The sequence below is a fragment of the Lissotriton helveticus genome, chromosome 1_1 (genome assembly GCF_964261635.1).
Source record: "Lissotriton helveticus chromosome 1_1, aLisHel1.1, whole genome shotgun sequence".
Taxonomy (NCBI): Eukaryota; Metazoa; Chordata; class Amphibia; order Caudata; family Salamandridae; genus Lissotriton; species Lissotriton helveticus.
Genome location: NC_136057.1, coordinates 132,823,141 through 132,843,717, shown reverse-complemented (window position 1 = coordinate 132,843,717; position 20,577 = coordinate 132,823,141). Strand labels below are relative to the sequence as shown.

Here is a 20,577-nt window from a genome sequence, read left to right as displayed (position 1 = left end):
ATGCATAACATTCCGTTTTAGAGGGAGTAACATTGTTCTCCTAAATCTATTAAGCAAAGAACCATTAATGTTGCCAATGCTGGGCATTTGGTGGTTACTCACCGTAAGCGCAGAATAAGAGATTTATGCTGGTAAATTGTTCTGGATAGTGATCTTGACTTCAAGATTGGAAACGGTGTTCAATGTACGCGCAACATTAAACATTTCAAATCATAGTCATCTCTGCCAGTGGTTGTCCCGTATAAACCAAGGCGCCAATTTGCTGGGATCCAAGTGAACTGTTTTATGACTGCAGAGAAGTTAAGTTTTCTGCAGAACTGGATACTAATATTGTCACTGATTCTTCCTTATTGATGTTTTTCTGCTATAGGTTTTCCTTGTGAGTTAATTTCTGACAATGGGGAGCAAATCATCTTTGCAGAGTATGTGCAGCATCAAATACAAGAGAACGTTGCTTTATCACCACCTATCAAAGAGTCTAGTAGAAAGTGTGAACAGATTATGCACAGTGCATTGGAGCCGCTGGAAATGTGAAGTGCAATCTGTGCTCTGGTTTTACAGAAGCGGTCACCATTCTGCCACTGGGTACTCACCTTTCTTTCTCCTTAGATGAAGCACTGGTAATTATGATCTGTCTCTTGTGTCAATAAAGCAGTGGTGCATTAGGTGGTTGACATGGAGCAAGTGAGAGAATCAGTTTCACATACATGAAGCTGGAGAATAAACCAGTTGTTCACCTCACTTTTTGTGTCTCCTTTCTTGACCAAAACACAAATATCTCAGTTTTGTTCTGCAGCTCAGGGCAGCTGCCACACTACCTAATGGCCAACCAAATCTACTACATAACGATAAAGTTGTGGCACGAGACGAACATTCCAAAACTTGGTCTTGTGCCAAGACCAGTAAACTACAGACTATAAAGTATCACTATTTAGGCATGGAGATGGAATTATGACAACCTCTGGTACATGGTTTGCCATTGTAGAGCGAACATTCATCCTACAAGTTATGTTACACCTATCACCTGCGAGGCTCGATAGCCTATCTAGAAGAAAATGACGATGACAAGGAGTGCACCCAATGTTCTTTTACGAGGCGCCAGCGACGATCTATGAGAAGACCACATGTAACAACTGTCATGGTGATGATGCAGTATCTCCAATTTGATGATCTCAATCATAGCCTTTCAAAATGACAAAGGTCATACCGCACTGCTTGACATACCTTAGCATTGAGCTGGTAAAGGGGGAAACAATTATCTTATGATGCCCAGCACTTTATTCCTGGGCTACTCTTCCACAGGCAAAAAATACCCTGAAAGTCCATCAAAATAATCAAACTAACACAAAAAAGAGAACTCTCTGAAACCTGACGTCAGGAGAGAAGGTAAAGGTATGAGTGAGACAAGACCCCAGAAAGAGCTGCTTGAATCTAGAGAAGAACTAAAACATGCACTGATTTTTATATATACACACACACACACAGACACACAAATGAGATCACCCATCCATGCACAAATGCGCACCATATAGCTCCCTTACACACAGAACAACAGACAATAACCCACCAACACAGAACAAGAGACATACAGGTACAGATGTACACAGAGGAACAGACATTCCAGAACCTATGCCCACAAACAAAGAGACACCAGGACCAAATGACAAACAGGCACCATTGTACACACTGACCAAAACACATACCATAGACCTACAGCACCCACGCACAAAAAACAACATTTAGGCATCCACATAGATATATAAACATACACACCCGCTCTCATAAACACAAACCAACAGACAAGTAGCAGCTATGCCCATAGGTCAACTAATATACAGGTACCAAACAGCTTCAGGAACCTATTCAGAAATACTAAAATTCATACGAACATCGAAAAACACACACACTGTGACCGACATAAAAACACACTGATTCACACAGATACACAGGCTCTATACACAAAGACAGACCCAAATAACACACTTATGGACAGATAAATATATGGTGGTGTAAGTACAGGTGGTCCCATATCTTGTGCTGGAGAGATTCAGACTTTGGCCCAAATTCCAAGTTGATGGGAGGAGCAGGTGTTATTTATCGTACATCACAAAATCCGAAATTGTGGGGTTTGAACTTTTTCAGGCGCAATAAAAAGTAATACAGTACTGTTTTTCCGAGTTAGAACCCATCAAGTTACACCTGCTGAATTTAAACAAAGAGTAAAGCATTTACCGGAAGTGATGCAAGCCACCCAACACGGAATTCCAACCCAGGCGCAAGCAGGTGTTTCCGCAGGGTTTGAAAAACACCAACCAACTTGAAATCAGGGTTTTACTCTGTGGCCTCTCCTTAGAGAAACTGCATTGTGGAAGGAAAAGGAGTAGAATTTACACAGCCATTCAGTCCTTGGCCTCTCTTTGGACGAATAACATTTCAACTGGATGTAGACTGGCATACTAACACCCATCAACAAAGAGCAAAAGACCCAGAGTCACCCATACACTCATGCCAACACAGACACACATGTGCCCACATGATAAAAGACATACAGGCAATCATTGCCACAAACATACATACATGCACTTACACACACCAACATAGAGGCACCAGTACACACAGATGGCAAGAGTTCAAATACACAGACACGCACATAGTTATAAAACAAAAACACCACACAATACTCGTGGACAGCAGAGGACTTCCATGAAGGGAAGTCACAAACCGACTTTAATTAGAAATGGTTTTCATATAGCTATTAGACTGCAGGCTCTACCTTTACAACAATACAAAACGGGGGCATTCCTGCACCACCATGCTACATCATGTTACAGTTACAGCAAGACCCCATGCATTACCTGTATAACTATATGTTAAAGTAGGACATACCTTTCTTCCCCTTATCTGCGTTACCTCTAGGTTTGTATGTTGCAGTGAGGCCCCTGCCTTAACCATGCCAATGCATGTTACACAGAAACATTACTGCTATACCTCTGTCATTATATTTGACACAGAAACACACCTGAAGTGTCTCTGAAAGTCTGTTATTGTATGTAACGCTGAACCACTCCTGCATTTATTCTGACACTGTACATAACAATGAAATGCAGTCCTTCCTTACCTCTGTTATTGTATGATACACTGAAACACTCCTGCATTTCCTCTGACACTGCACATAACAATAAAATGCACTCCTTCCTTACCTCTGTTATTGTACGATACACTGAAACACTCCTGCATTTCCCCTGACACTGCACATAACAATAAAATGCACTCCTTCCTTACCTCTGTTATTGTATGATACACTGAAACACTCCTGCATTACCTCTGACACTGTAATATAACAATGAGACACTCCTGCTTTACTTCTTTTCTATGTTACATTGAACCAGACATACATTTCCTCTTCATCGTGTATCACAGTCACTTTACATACAGACGTATTTACACTGAAGCACCTGACACTATATAATACAGAAACATGCCTATGTTACCTTTGCCACCTTCTTTTACAGTAATTTATGTTACACTGAAACACTCCAGCATTCCCTCTGGCACTGCATAAGAAAGACATTCATGTTATATGGAGTCACTCCTGCATTACCTCTAACACTATTGTGTTGGATTGTTGAGTGTCTGAGTCCCTCCTGAGGCGGAAGCCGGGAGGTTGTGTTGCTCTGTGTTGCTCTGCTTTTAACTTTGTTCTTAATTGGAAATCTTGCAAAAATCGGCTCTTTTAATACTGAATAGCAACATTGTCTAAATTGCTTGACTAAAGAAGCTTTTTACTGCTAACTCCTTTCCCCCTCCTCCCCGCAGCCCTGGGCCACTCCCAGCCAAGTACTGACGCTGTGGAGTTGGTCCCGGGTACAGAATAGCGGCGGCCATATTGTGTGTGGCTGGGATTCCTCGCGCTCTAGTTGCGCATAAAAGGGGCTTCTCTCGACCCTGCGCTCGGTTGTAGAGTGTCTGAGTCCCTCCTGAGGCGGAAGCCGGGAGGTTGTGTTGCTCTGCTTTTAACTTTGTTCCTAATTGGAAATCTTGCAAAAATTGGCGCTTTTAATACTGAATAGCAACATTGCCTAAATTGCTTGACTAAAGAAGCTTTTTACTGCTAACTCCTTTCCCCCTCCTCCCCGCAGCCCTGGGCCACTCCCAGCCGAGTATTGACACTGTGGAGTTGGTCCCGGGTACAGAATAGCGGCGGCCATATTGTGTGTGGCTGGGATTCCTCGCGCTCTAGTTGCGCATAAAAGGGGACGTCCATGCCTCCGCGCAGCGGACGCGTTCCGCGGACATGCCGGAATCGCGCCGGAGTCGTGCCAGAGTCCTGCCCGTCCGCGGCCGGACGGGCCCAGGGGCCGGGGATGCTGTCACTCCTCTTACCTACTCTCCCTCTGCCCTCAGGAACCTACAATCTGCACAATGCGTATTATCTCCGGCAAGCCTAGATCGGGTCTCATCACTCGGCATTGCGCGTAAAGCATCTTACCCACGTCATAGCTGTAAGTCCTCAGCCTGCTCCAGTACTAGCGAAACACGCATCCGTGTATTATACCTAAACACACGTTCATTTGTAAAACACCAGGCTGATCTCTTTCTTCTCCTCACCGATGAAAGCCCCGATATCCTTTTAATCACCGAGACCTGGCTGACTGACGATTCTCTCCCTGACATCCTGGCAGCATTGCCCCCCGACTACTACATGCTCAATATAAACCGACCTTCTGGTCACGCTGGTGGAGGGGTGGCAGCTGTCATACGAAAGGAGTTCAAATTCATCTCCACGTCTTCTTTTTCCCTCGCTGATGTGGACAACCTCATCATCAGCCTGGAAACTGGAGAGGGAGCTCTTACCCTTATTGTTCTCTATCGCCCCCCCATTCTATGCCTCTGTTTCCTGTCGCTTTCAGCGAACAGCTAGCCAACCTGATTACCTCATCGGCCCGAGTCGCTATCCTTGGCGACTTCAACTACTGGTACAATGATAGCGACGCTGGCCCCCATGCGGCCGAGCTGTTTGAAGTTCTCTCTAGCCTTAACATGACTCAACTTGTCACTTCTCCCACCCATATCAGGGGCCATATCCTAGATCATATCTGGACCCACAACCTCACGCTCTCCTGCCCCGTGATCACTCCTTGTATCTGGTCGGACCATCATATCATCGACACTGTGATCACAGTCAGGGGTCGTGTAAAGGTTCCTCTTCTGGTAAGTGGGGTCGCTCGTAAATGGAGCGCCCTTGATTCTCAAGGTTTTCTTTGTTCTTGGCTGAGACTCGTACCCTGCCACGCAGTGTCGTGACTGTCCATACACTGGAGGAGGATTTCTCCAGCTGGATTACCAAAGCCAGCGACCATTTCGCCCCCCCTCTCCAGATTCCCTCGCTCCCGGCACAGCAAGTCACACAGGTGGTTTAATACCACCCTAAAAATTCAGCAACTTGAGCTGCGCCAGATGGAACGCAGGTGGAGACGTAACTACTCGCCCACCGACAGAGAGCTATACGTCGCTGCACGGAAAAAATACAAAAGTGCAATTATAGCAGCAAAATCCTCACATATTTCTGAAAGGATCCTCATCGCCCCTAATAAGTCCAAGGAGATTTTTAGAGTCATGAGCGAGCTCACGTCTGACGCCAGAACCCTCCCTTCTCAGGCCCCCACCCAAGAGTCCTGCAATGCCTTAAACAGTTTCTTTATCAAAAAAAATATTAAGATCAAGAATACCATTCCTCCCGCCTCTTCTGCTGCCATATTAGCTTCCCTTCCTGGAAACCCACTCTCTCTATCATACTTCCCCGTCCTTGATTCTACCACTCTGGCCAAACTCGCTGCCCAAGTCAAATCTGGCTCGCCCAATGATTGTTGTCCCCCCTCTGTATTTCACGACATCGGCCTGGCTCTGCCGGATTGCATTTTGCCTCTGTTAAACATCTCTCGAGACGGGCACGGTACCCAACTCCTTCAAGGAGGCTGTTTTGGTGCCCCTGCTGGAAAAAACGGGAGCCGACCCGGAGGACCTTGCCAACTATCGGCCTATTTCCCTTTTGCCCTACCTATCCAAACTCTTGGAGGCACACGTCACCAGTTGCCTCTCTCAATTTATCGAGTGTTCTAACTACCTAGAACCTAATCAAGCCGGTTTCGGACCAGCCCACTCCACCGAGGCTGTGATCCTGGCAGTTATGGATTCTCTATGGGGTAATGCCGATAAAGGGGCGCCTCAGGCGGTCGTCCTATTGGATTTGTCGGCGGCGTTCGACACGGTGGACCATAACATCCTTCTCCACCGTTTCGAGCAGGCCCGCATTCGGGGCCTGGCCTCTGCCTGGATTAAATCCTTCTTGTCGGGCAGAACCCAGGCGGTCCGCTTAGGTCCTTTCACGGCCGCTAAGGAACCATCCACCTGCGGAGTACTCCAGGGATCATCCCTGTCCCCTCTGCTTTTTAATCTCTACCTCCAACCGCTCATCTACTCTTTGAAGAGGTGGGACATCACAGTCTTCAACTATGCAGACGATCTGCAAATTGTCTTCCCCCTCAACACTCCCAACGCAGCTCTCGACTGTCAATCGGTTATGTTACACATCCAGCAATGGATGAATCTTAACCAGCTCAAGCTGAACCCGGGGAAAACAGAGCTAATTCTCCCGGGCAACAGCCCCACTTACTGGGGTCCACAGTTCTGGCCGGTGGAGCTTGGCTCCCCGCCTGCTCCGGCTAAGTCAGCAAAGAGTCTTGGGGTCATCATTGACACGGAGCTCTCCCTCAAGCCTCAGGTGGGTGCTGTCGTGTCATCATGTATGTTCCAGCTAAGAAAAATCAGGAAAGTGTCTCACCTCCTTACACCTGAGGCTCTGATACAAGTCCTGATTGCCCTGGTGCTCTCCCGCCTGGACTTCTCAAATTCTCTGTACCATGGCCTACCCAAATCCCTTCTTCCACAGACTCCAAATTGTGCAGAACCAGGCGGCTAGATTGGCCTATAAAATCCCGAAATGGCAGTCTGCGAAACCATTACTTCGCAAACTCCATTGGCTGCCGGTCGAACAGAGGGCTGCGTTTAAGATCGGCTGCCTGACATTCAAAGCTGTGTCTGGGACTTCTCCCGCCTTCCTTAAATCTCTGGTCACTCTCTACTGTCCGGTACGCAACCTACGGTCCTCACATCGCCAGCTTTTAGTTGCCCCCCCAATCAAGCTTAAAAAATTCGGCAGCCGTACATTTGCTCACTTGGCTCCCAAACTCTGGAACCCGCTGTCCCTTCCGCTTAAATCTTCCAACTCCCTTCTGGAATTCAGAAAATTCCTGAAAACCAGTCTTTTCACACAGTCTGGCTAGACCCCGGCTTTTACACCTCTCAGCACCCAATCAGCGCCAGGAAACGTATGGTGTCAAGCGCTATAGAAAACCCCCTTAAGATAAGATAAGATAAGATAAGACACTATATATTACAGAGGTACCCGTGTCACCTTTTCTTACAGTGGTTTATGTTACACTGAAACACTCCAGCATTACCTCTATATAACAGAGAGACACGTAAGCATTACCTAGCTTATTGTATGTTATACTGAGACATATCTGCATTACCTCTAACACTATATATCACGGAGGCATTCCTTTGTTACCTTTGTCAGTTTATGTTACAGTGCCTTATGTTACACAGAGACACTCCTACATTATCTCTGGGACAGTATATTACCAAGACATGCCTCTACTAACTTTGCAGCTCTGTGTTATAGTTATTTATGTTACACTCCTGCATTTTCTATGATTTTGTATACGATCATGAGATACTCCTTTCCTTGCTTCAGAGACTTTGGGCCCAATTTGCAAAGGCAAAGTTAGACCTGAAGTCTAACTCTACAGCTGAAGTCTAAGTTTGACCTTAAATCTGAGTTTAGACCTGAAGTCTAAATGTAGTCTTGACGTCTAAGTTTAGACTTGAAGTCTAACTCTAAACTCAAAGTCTAAGTTTAGACCTGAAGTATAAGGGCCCAATTCACAAAGGGAAACTTAGACATGAAGTTTAGACCTGAAGTATACGGGCCCGATTTACAAAGGTAAACAAAGACATGAAGTTTAAACCTGAAGTCTAACTTTCGACCTGAAGTCTAACTTTCGACCTGAAGTATAAGTGCCCGATTCACAAAGGTAAACAAAGACATGAAGTTTAAACCTGAAGTCTAACTTTCGACCTGAAGTCTAACTTTCGACCTGAAGTATAAGGGCCCAATTCACAAAGGTAAACAAAGACATGAAGTTTAGTCCTGAAGTCTAAGTTTAGACCTGAAGTATAAGGGCCCGATTCACAAAGGTAAACTTAGACATGAAGTTTAGACCTGAAGTCTAAGTTTAGACCTGAAGTCTGAATGTAGACCTGAAGTCTGAATGTAGACCTGAAGTCTAAGGGCCCAATTCACAAAGGTAAAGTTAGACCAGAAGTCACATTTAAACCTGAATGCTAAGGTCCTGATTCACAAAGGCAGTTACAATTCAGGTCTAAACGTAGACTTCAGGTCTAAACTTAAACTTCAGGTCTAACTTTGCCTTTATGAATTGGGCTGTTAGACTTCAGGTCTAACTTGACCGTTGAGAGTCGGGCCCATCATACTACACTAAGACAGACCTGCATTACCTGCCCGAAGCTAACACGGAGACACTGCTTTCATCACCTCTATTGTTGTGCGAAACACTGAGCGACTTCTTTCATTACCTTTGAGGTTGTTCCTAAGGCTGAGACTCCTTTCCTCACCCCACGCAATGCATCTGTGAGCCATAGCTTACATTAGTAATGCAGAGACACTCCTTTCATCACGCTGTCTAACACGAAGGCTCTCTTTTCATCTCCTCTGACAGTGCATGTAATACTTGCTGAGGCCCTCCTGTCATATGTCTGATATTGTATGAGACCCTCCTTCTGTTACCTCTAATACTGCACGCTACAAAGGTACTCCTTTTATCGCCCCTAAGACTGCATCTAACTTTGAGACACTCCTTTCATTACCTGTGTCAGTCTCTGTCCAGTGTCCAGGCTCCTCCTCTGGTGATCTGTTGGTCTTTGGCCCATCGGATCACTATCCTTCGCCTCCCCATGGGCCTTATAATGTCTGCTGGGTTAATGTGTAAACAAGTTGGCACAGACACAGCAGTTAAGGGGAACTTAAGTGTTAGCTGTTCTTTGTGAACTTTGCACGAAATGCCAGCTGTGGAGTCTGGCCAGAATCGTGCTTGGGCAGGGGGTCCATGACCTCTTTACATAGTCTATTAACTGAAGCAGGTCACTGTGTGTAGGGAGAGCCTGTGCGTAGAGGCAGCCTTTGCACAGGGACAGTCTGTGTGCATACAGCTTGTGCGCAGGGACAGCCTGTGCGCAGGAACAGCCTTTGCACAGGGACAGCCTGTGCGCAGAGGCAGCCTTTGCACAGGGACAGTCGGTGTGCAGACAGCCTGTGCTCAAGGGACAGCCTGTGCTCAAGGGACAGCGCATGAGCTGCCTGTGCGCAGGGGCTGCCTGTGGCCTGCACAATCACTTGCGTATGCTCTGTTAATCAGACGAGTCAGGGGGTGGGGTAGACAGGAGGGCAAAAAGGGAGGGGCATCCGTTGGTGCAAAGAGGGGGAGAGTGAAAGGGCAGGACAAGAACAAGAAGAGAGAGACTCTCAAAATATAACTCTGAACCTACAATAGTGAAATGAAGTCCTGACCTGCTGAGGATGAACAAGAGCGCTTCTGCAGATCACCACAGCATCAAACTCCTTTACCCTGATGTTTGGGTACAAAATGTATTGCATTGTCATTGCATTATATAGCGCCTACTACCGCTAATGAGGCGATGAAGCCAGTGTTTAATTTGAGCCGGTGGTTTCCGGTGCTAACACTGAAAATTAAATGTCAATATTGTCACTTATGACTGCTGCCACATGGTTGCGCTGTTTGTACAATTAAAAGATGAGCAGAACAACAGCTGTTTATTAATTCAATATACATTAAAAACAACTAACACCAACCGCCCAAGACATTTTTATAGCTCTGACGGCCTCAAACAATCTGAATGGTCACACTTGTAGCAGTGTGATGGTTAGTAGTTGTTTAGGTACTGTCACTGGCAGCACTGGTAGCAGCGAAGAGTGGTGCACGCTGTGGTGGCCTCCTGACGAGGGCCCTGGTGCTTTTTCTTCTCACAATTTAAGCACTGGTGAAGCCTTTACACCAGCAGCACGCTGCACCGGATACCAGGGTAAGCTGTTACTCCGGTATTATTAGTTGCACTCATTCCAATTACTTTGTGGTAGAGTAAAATTATTAGGATTTTAGTGGATCATTACTGGGAAAGGGGGGTGCATGAGTTGTTACAGATCTTTGGTGGGATTAAAAGAGGATATTAGGGTTTTTAGGTCTCGCGCCTAGCGTTGCACAGCGCAGCAGTGCTTCGCGCAGCACGAGGCATTTAGTAATCAAAAAACGGGGTTTCAGCAGTCAACTAGGAATCGCACACGCTCGTGCGTGTGCTTTTCCTTTTGTGGGCAGCTATTGGCCTTTACGTGCGTCTTTTAATGAAAGACTGCAAGCAATAAGCTACAGGCAGGCGCTTTGCTCCGCCCATGGCCTATTGGTGTCTATTACGCGCTTGGTGCGCGTAATAGACACCAATAGGCCGTCACGTGGTTTCAATTATCATGCCGACGGGGGCGCGATAATTGAAAGCACAGGGCTGGCTGTTGGGCGCGCATCTTCTGTTTGGATCGGGGAAGCAACGAAATGCTAAGGCTTTGTTTTTACCTCTATGCATTTCTCTGCAGTGTCTATTTTGTGAGAACTTTGTGGCGCCGCACAGCACAAACCAGGACTGTATTCTAGGTTTTGTGGGAGAGCCTAAGAGTATGCGTCCCCATAAGGCTCCTTTGCCCCCGCCGCCCGTTCGAGTCCATCTATTTCTCTCCATTTCATTCTCCCTAGCCCTTTCTCTGTGTTTTATTGTTTTCTCTTACCTTTTCTCGCTTTTCTTCGCACTGCTTCAGTGCACATTTTCCCCATGCTTTCTCCCTCCCAGGTACACGTTTTTAACTGAGGTCGCCATCCAGATGTCCCGCCCTCTTGTGCTTTATCGGTTCCTGGAGCCCGCGGTATGGATTGAAAGGCCTCGGACATGTCTTGTGCGTCACTGGAAAAAGGACTGCGAGTAAGGGCTGCCAGCCCAGCCAGCCAGTTGAGATACCACAGACCAAGCTCTTTAAAGTCTCCGCCGCTCTCACTGCGTTCAGCCTCAGGGGTTCCTTCAAAATGGTGTCAAGTTGCAGCGCTAGAAAACAGCCCCCTCGGAGCTGTGCCGTCACCTTTCAGTATGTTCTCCCCCAGCTCCACAACCGAAATTCGCTATGATGTTGAGCACGTTTGATCTGCAAGTCCAAGTGTTATATTTTCACTCAGACTAGTAATGTAGGAAGTGTGATATTTTTTTCTTGTTAACCCATGTCATGGAAAGTACTCAAGTTCCATTTTCCTGTTTCAAGCGAGAATTTTCCTTCTGGGTTAGAGAAACCACTTCCTGCCCTGCACCAGCGGACCATTGTACCCTCCAGTTGTATTTCTGCAAGTATTGCATTTAAGTATTCCTGCACACGCGCCTAATGTAATGTTTATTTTTATCTAGCTCTATAATTATGAGCTGCATAAAGTGGATACCATTAGTTAAGTTTACACACGCAGTCCTGGAGGCTAGAATAGCTTGTCTGGTGTTGTGTTTTTGTCCAAATGTACATGCATATGCATACAGTCTGCATGGCAGGGGGTCAGGGGGCCCAGTGAATTATCACCTGTTTGACCTCACTGTGACAAACACGAATCCCGGCAGACCCATTCAGCTTTTCATCATTTTAAGGTTGATTAAATGAATGCCACTGATCTGGGCGACAAATGTTGCCTATTCAGCGCCAAGATTCTCCAGGTGCTGAATGTGCGCTTTACAAATAGCCATCTAAACACTAATATAATGTTTATCTCCGTAAGGATGTGTTTGTGTTAACACCGTTGAGTTCGGACTTCACAAGACTTGCTGTCAGCAGCCAGTGTGAAAGGCAGACCAAGTAACAGGTCTTGAAACGAAGATTAAACCATTAAATTGGTAACTAGATATATAGACCAGGCGTCGGCAAATACCTTTTCATTTAGGTCTGAGGTTAGCAAACGTCTTTTATTCACATTTTTCTTCCACCAATACAGAATACATTATGAGCCAGGCCACTTCCATTATGCGATACTGTGGCTTTTTTTCGTATAATTATCAATGTGCCGCATTTGCCACATAATCCATCACCTGCAAGATTTGAACAAGACATTTGCTAGCTCAAACGTATCAAAAGTTACTTAAAAGGTGTTACGTGTTTGCTGGTTATCTGGTCATCATTCAGTTGCTAATCGATGTATTTGGTTGTTAAACTGGTATTAATGAGTTGAAATCTGAGCGCACAATGTACTACCGTGTGCAAAACTTGCAAAGTATGCTGCATTAAGCCACATAATTTGCCACTTCTTGCTGCATACTTAAGTCAACCCTGGTGGATAATTTGGAGCTACCCTGCTACTTAATTCTATTGGCCCTGATTATGAGGCACTTGGTCAGCCCACTTCAGCCATTGGCTAATTTTATTTTGAGTGACTGCATCTAAATCTTTCACAATGAGCACACCCAAACAGAATGTACTCAACCCATCAGAATATCAATCAAATGTATCATCCTCAACAATCTCCAATCCATATCCATACTAATATTATAAAGAGAGAGCCCAAACCTTTGAGGCGGCTAATCTCAGTAACCACATAACCAATCACAACACCCAATACAGTGTTGGAAAGGGCAGTTGCAGCAGAAGGACATAGGCTATGCAGACGGCCACCATACATATATATTTTTTTGCAGACTTTTATATAGCGAGAACTTGACCCGAATTTAATCAGGTATCAGAGCGCTTTACATAGCACCAGTTACGTTACATGAGGACACACATTCATTTTTGTTAGGCACGGGGAGATTAAGTGATTTGCCCAGAATCACAGAATGTTTGGCGTCGTTACCAAGACTCGAACCCAGATCCGAAGTCAAGCACCTTAGCTGTTAGGCCAACTCCTCTATACATTTAAAAGGTAAAAGAACCATGCCAGCAAAGTAGCCCCGTGTGGGCGTGTCTGCGTTGTGCTGTGGGCATGGGCTAGGGGCGAGACTAACGCTGGGGGCGTGTGGTACGGCCATCACATCGTGGGCAGTGGGCGTGTGCTGGGGGCGTGACAAACGCTGGGGGCGTGTGTCTGCCATTCATGCCATGTGAGTCGTACATACAAGCGCCAATTACGTTGCTGCCCAGCATCAAGGGGCACGCTGGGGGCGTGAGAAACGCTGGGGGCGTGTGTCCGAACTTCGTGCCATGTGATCGCAATTGCGCCGCATCAAGGGGCATGCTGGGGGCTTGAGAAGCGATGGGGGCGTGTGCTACGTTCCGCCCTAATGCCATGTGGGTCGTACATTAATCAGAAGATAGTCTGCTGTGGCCGTGTGCTGGGGGCGTGACAAACGCGTTCAGCTGAAGGCCTGGTAAGTAACGTTACTGCAGCCTCTCCTGCGCGCTGTTACTGAACTCTCTCATTCAACGAAATTACACAAGCCTGCTACCATCAACCATGGCTCCAGCCGGGCTCAGGCGGCGGATCAGTACACTAATTACACGCACCTGATAACATCAACCAGGGCTGCAGCTGGGCCTCAAGCGCGGGAACATGCGCCTGCTAACATCAAACAGGCCTGCATCTGGGCCTCAAGCGGGGGAACACGCAAATGAGTGTGTCTGAGGGGACAATTACTGCAGCCTCTCCTACTCGCTGTCACTCAACTCTCTCATTAAACGGATTTACCCACGGCTGATAACTCTCTCATTCAACGACATTACACGCGCCTGCTAACATCAACCAGGGATGTAGCCGGGCTCAGGCGGAGGATCACTACACCAATTACACGCGCCTGCTAACCTCAACCAGGGCTGCAGCTGTGCCTTCTCCGTCCCTATTCTAATGAAACAAAAAATGTTGTTTACCGCGAGATTTTAAAATAAATTGCCCTTGCCAAATACACAGATTCTATTTCATACCCGGACAAAGTCGGGACGTGCTGCTAGTAAAAGAAAAAGTTGTCAAAACTCCCAACCTCACTGTGGCCGAGGTAACTCCCCTGATTAAAACAAGCATTTGCCATGCAATAGGTCTCGCATTATTAAAGTTTGAGCTAATGGTGTTGCATTATTTAGCAATGCCAATAACTCAACTTTAATAATGCGAGACCTATTGCATTGCAAATGCTTGTTTTTTAGGTTACAGGGGTATGACCCCCTAAAAAAGGAAAGGAGAGAGTGTGCTCTTTGAAATGAGTAGTGGGGAGTTCGCACAAATATGTTAATAGACAGTGAAAATAAAAATGTATTTTATTAAGGGCATATATGCCCAAGAGCGTCTTGGCGATATTCAGACAAAGTAAGAAAGTCTAAAAACACTTCAACTGTAATGGCAGAGAATTCCACTGCTTAGTGGTGCCATGGAGGAAGCTTCTTTCGCCCCAATGGGCTCTCCTAAATTCAACCAGATTATAAGCCGATAAGGATCATAGGGTCGAGCTGGAGCATAACTAATACATTTCTCTTTAGGTCTCGCCTAGCGTTGCTGCATACATGCGCAAGTCACTCGGCGAGATTTATTGCTAATGAGGAGTTTCAGTACAGGACTTGAAGCCCCGCTCCTCATTTCCATTGGCCAACATCACAGTTTATGCTAAACGGTGGCCTGCCATTGGAAATTAGGGTTTTTGGTTGCTGCCCTTTGGCCAGCGATACGGACTGGGTCGCCTGCTCCACGGCTGTCAAGAAGCACTTTGTTATCTTTATGGGGCCATGTGTTTGAACACATGGCCCCATAAAGACAAGAGATCCCCATGCTCCGGCTGCAGCGCGGTCCTCATTGACTTTTGGGACCGCCCTTGTTGAATTAATGTTGTTTTCACTCCGTGGCCGCATTGGTTGTGAAGCAGTGACACCAAGGACAGTGACAGCCCGCATGCCCTCCCCTCCGCTGACTACATCCTCCTGGGAGACCTCAACTTCCATCTGGAGAACAACAACGACCGCAACACCAGCACCCTGCTCGACAACCTCGCCAACCTTGGACTCAAGCAACTGGTGTCCACCCCCACCCACCTCGCCGGACACACACTCGACGCAGTCTTCTCTTCCAGCACAGACACCGACTTCAGCCACGCCACAGAGCTTCAATGGACGGACCACAGCTGCGTCCACTTCACCTTCAAGAGAACGACGACCCACCAACACCAGCAACAGGCCGCCCGCAGAAGCTGGAACAAGATCACAGCAGACCAGCTCGCCACCTCCCTGAGCCAGCACCCTCCTGCCAGCTCAGCGAACCCCAGCCAGGCCGCCGACAACCTCACAAAGTGGATCAGCAACTGCGCGGACGAACTCGCCCCACTGAAGACCCCGCCTAGCAGACCCGGCAGCAAGAAGGCCCCATGGTTCACCGACGAACTCAAGAGCTCCAAGAAGAACTGCCGAGCCCTCGAGAAAGTCTGGAGAAGGGAACCGACACCGGACAACAGGACCTCCTTCAAACTTGCCACCCGGAAACACCACCAGCTGATCCGCGCCGCCAAGAAAACAGCATTCAAGGACCGGTTGGACAACAACGCACACAACTGCAAGGAACTCTTCAACATCGTGAAAGAGCTTTCCAACCCCAGCGCAGGAAACAACGACATCACCCCATCGCAAGACCTCTGCAACTCCCTCGCTTCATACTTCCACAACAAGATCGCGGACATACACAACAGCTTCAACAACCAACCAACGCACACCATGACCGAACAACCACCCCCCACCACCACCCTACACGCCTGGACCCCGATCAGCACCGAAGATACCATCCGCACGATGAACTCCATCCACTCCGGATCACCGACCGACCCCTGCCCTCACCACGTCTTCAACAAGGCCGACGCTGTCATCGCACCCCACCTACGAGACATCATTAACACATCCTTCGACACCACCATCTTCCCTGAGAGCTGGAAACACGCCGAACTCAGCGCCCTACTCAAGAAACCAACAGCGGACCCCATCGACCTCAAGAACTACCGCCCCATCTCGCTCCTCCCGTTTCCAGCCAAAGTCATCGAGAAGACCGTCAACAAGCAGATGGCCGCCTTCCTCGAGACGAACGGATCCCTCGACCCCTCACAGTCCGGCTTCCGAGCCAATCACAGCACCGAGACCGCCCTCATCGCCGCCACCGATGACATCCGAGCCCTGATGGACAAAGGAGAAACAGCGGCCCTCATCCTCCTAGACCTCTCCGCGGCATTCGACACGGTCTGCCACCGCACCCTAGTACGGCGCCTCAACGACATCGGAATCCAGGACAAGGCGCTGGAATGGATCATCTCCTTCCTCGGCGGAAGAACACAGAGAGTCCGCCTACCACCGTACAAGTCAGAGGCCTCCGAAGTCATCTGCGGCGTCCCTCAAGGATCATCTCTGAGCCCCACCCTCTTCAACGTCTACATGAGCCCCCTCGCGGCCATCGTACGCAAACACAACCTCAGCATAATCTCCTACGCCGACGACACCCAGCTGATCCTCTCCCTGACCAACGACCCCGCCGCCGCCAGAGCCAACCTGCACGAAGGGATGAAAGAGGTAGCCGAGTGGATGACGACCAGCCGCCTGAAACTGAACTCGGACAAGACGGAGGTCCTCATCCTGGGCTCCTCACCCTCCGCCTGGAACGACTCCTGGTGGCCTCCCGCCCTGGGCACCGCACCCAAACCAACAGACCATGCACGCAACCTGGGCTTCATCCTGGACTCCTCCCTCTCCATGACCAGGCAAGTCAACAACGTCTCCTCGGCGTGCTTCAACATCCTACGCATGCTACGGAAGATCTTCTGGTGGATCCCCACCGAGACCAGGAAGACCGTCACCCAGGCCCTCGTCACCAGCCGACTGGACTACGGCAACGCCCTCTACGCCGGTACCACCGCCAAGCTCCAGAAGAGACTCCAGCGGATCCAGAACGCCTCAGCCAGACTCATCCTCGACATCCCACGAACCAGCCACATCTCCAGGCATCTGAGAGACCTTCACTGGCTCCCCGTCAACAAAAGAATCACCTTCCGCCTCCTCACCCACGCACACAAAGCCCTACACGACCAAGGCCCGAGCTACCTCGAAAACGAGTCAACTTCTACGCTCCCAAACGCCACCTCCGATCAGCCAACCACGCCCTCGCCGCCGTCCCCCGCATCCGAAGAGCGACTACAGGAGGAAGGTCCTTCTCCTACCTGGCCGCCAAGACCTGGAACTCCCTGCCGACCGACCTGCGCCTGACCCAAGACCACCTCTCCTTCAGGAAGAAGCTGAAGACCTGGCTGTTCGAGCGGTAGCGGCACCCCCCCCCCCCCCAGCGCCTTGAGACCCTAGGTTAGGTAGCGCGCTTTACAAGTGTCACTGATTGATTGATTGAAGGATTTGTAGTTGGAAACACTACAAGGGGGTTTCTATAAAGAGGATGGGCATTAAGTCGAAAAATGTGTCCGCATCTTCAAAGAATGCCAACTGTCATTGGTGATTTTCCATGGTCCTTGGCACACTGCTTCCCTCTGCTATCCGAGCCACTGCTTAACTCTCTAGCAACATGCTCTTATCTTAGCCTACATGTGCTGATATTTACAATAAACTGTGTATAAGCCATAATGGTATATTTCAGCAAGCAATGCTATCAAAGCTACTTGGTGTATTTCCTAAGTAGTTCCCGCAGGCGTCTTATAATGACATCATATTCAATACGAATCCGCCACATTATGTAATCATTCCCAAATGTAGTGCGAGTCTTAATATAATTAATAGCCTGAATCCTTTGCGGATCAGCAGTTATTATGGCGGCTGAGAAGAGGGACCCTCAGAAGTTGATTTGATGTTTCAAGACCTTGTGTTTGTTTGTGTGGAACACAAGGCCACTCTCTCCGAGCCTTTGGAGGGCTCCTCGGAGTCTCATGAATGCAGCTGACTCTTCCTCTGTGGTGCACCCCTGGGGGCGTTGCCACGTCTTCCGAATGGAACACTTAAAAAACAAGCATTGGCATAGCCAATAGGTCTCGCCTTTGGGACCGTATAAGTGTTTAGCCATGATGTTGTTGCACCAGGAATATTGTGCTGTATAACTAAATACTTAGAAGGTCCCAAAAGCGAGACCTATTGGCTATGCCAATGCTTGTTTATCTAGTATGGGGCTTCGGGGAAACATTGCAATGCAGGCATTATATAATAATGCCTTTACAACACACTATTTCAACAAATCTGCCATTATAACACATGCTATTACAACGCAACAACAAAAAAACATCCTTGAATTTGGGTATCAGGATACATTTCGGCAATGGTGTTAATCATTGATAATTCAAAATCAATTATAACTTTTCTGGGACTTTTATTTTGTGTTTTAGTTTTAACCACTGTCAAAAAAATCTGTGTAAGTTGAGGTTTGCTTATCAAGGAGTAAACCATACACTAAGGTAACTACGGTGTTATTGTAGGTATAAATAGTTTATATTAGGGTGAATGGATGGGGTGTGGATTTATACATCCCATCCATCATCCAAATATCACTAGGCTCCAATTTATCAATGTTACAGGGTGTGCTGAAGATTAGTATTCTTTTCGGAGGGTTTTTGTTGTCATGCAAAAGAAAGGTTTCATTAGTAACAGTTAGTTCAGGAGGAATGTTAATATCAGAGTATGTTCGGGGTGTTTCACGTTGGGTGTTACTTGCCTTTTTTTTCTATTGGATAATTTTGTGTAGATTAGGAATTGTGGGCTACATGTATAGGAATGTGTTGGGATACCTCCCTCAAAACTGCGACACAGGGATCATTGGAGGTGGATGCAAGTTTTTTCTTTTGATTTATGTTTTCTCTAACCTCAATCTCCATTGCAGAGGCAGAGTGTTTAACCTCTGTGGTCCTTTCAACAGTGTCACCAAGAGTAACTGCTCTGCATGTGCAATGGGATGGGTAATACTACACACACCTCCAATGACTCCTGGGCTCAGTTAATCTCTCCTCATAATTAAGGTAGTGTCCCTGCTATAGCAGTAGATTTCCTCTTTGGGATATCACATAGATGGCTACTCGTCCCGTTGTCATTATATATATATGTCTGTAAAAGAAGAGAGAAAATGAGTTTATGTGTTATATTTTTTAATGAATGTTTAATCTGCAAAGAAAATGCTGTTAGTTTTACACGTTTGACAATGTATATTTCAGAATACATGTTTTACAATGTTTCGCTGTTATTGTGTGCTTTTCGATGTTGACATTTTTGTTGATTACAACTGCAAAAAAAATGCTTAAAAGCTCATTTGTTGTGTATTAAGTTTTCTAATAACAGGTTGTTTATTACATTGTTTAGTTTATAATTTCCTAGCTGTCATTTTCTAATATGGTTTGTGGTTGATACTTGGTAGAAGATAAAGAGGCTTTTCATATAATTGAAGTAGAATGCCTCACCTTAGTAAATTTCCTTTGTTTGCTTGTTTGTCCTTTTGCTGATGTAGTTTTTATTTTAATTTTATTTTTTTAAGTTTTATATAGCGTAAACTAGACCCGAAGATATCGGGTATCAGAGCGCTTTACATGAACATCAGTTTCGTTACACAAGGACACATTAATTTTTGTTAGGCACAGGGAGATTAAGTAATTTGCCCATTATCACAGGATGTTGAGCACTGTTGCCGAGACACAAACCCGGTTCCCCAGCTTCGAGGACGACCGTTCTAGCCGTAAGTTACATCCTCTCCCCAAGTTTGGTTTCTTCAGCTGTTTTTAGTGATTTTGTTTTCTCCGTTCTCGGTGGTGGTGGTGGGTAGGTCTAAAAGGAAAAGTGGATTTTTAATGAATGTTTACTTTACCTGCAAAAAGGCCTTCAGATTGTTGAGCAAGTGGTTGAGAGGATGTTTTGTAGTCCAGTTGATGGATTTGATTTTATTGATTTTAGATGGAGTTCATTTGAGCTGTGTAAAAAAAAGGATAATGATTGCATGTATTCATATTTCTTTGTTTACATTTAATAAAGCAAAAAGTGACCAGCACCTTCTCAGAGGCAAGAACCCTGTGGAGTTATAATACTATGTTTGCCCCCCAACACTGACCAGCACCTTCCCCGAGTTAGAATAGTTAGTTTGCCCCAGACTACTGATCCGCAACTTACATGAGGCAAGCACACAGTGGAGTTGGAATACTAATTTAGTCCCCCGCTACTGACCAGCACCTTCCCAGAGGCAAGCCCAGAGCAGTTAGAAAAGTAATTTTACATCCCCCACTGACCTGCACTTTCCGTGAGTGGTGCGGAGCTACAATAGAATTTTTGCTCCCCACCACTGACCAGCACCTTCCCTGAGGCAAGCACCTTTGTGGAGTCAGAATAGTAAGGTTGCCCCCTCTCCCCTGCTATTGACCAGCATCTTTCCTGAG

General features: G+C 46.9%; 1 protein-coding gene across 5 annotated transcripts in view; it reads right to left on the bottom strand.

The window, feature by feature from the left end:
• Positions 1-20,577, bottom strand: part of LOC144770299 (N-acyl-aromatic-L-amino acid amidohydrolase (carboxylate-forming)-like) — a 370,744-nt gene that overhangs the window by 325,741 nt on the left and 24,426 nt on the right. For 2 of the 5 annotated variants that reach the window (XM_078654826.1, XM_078654980.1), the window contains exon 2: positions 20,016-20,117. The exons of the other annotated variants lie outside the window; for them this stretch is intronic. The gene's annotated coding sequence lies outside the window, so the exon portion shown is untranslated. The remainder of the gene's footprint in view (positions 1-20,015; positions 20,118-20,577) is intronic. 5 annotated transcript variants of the gene reach the window in all.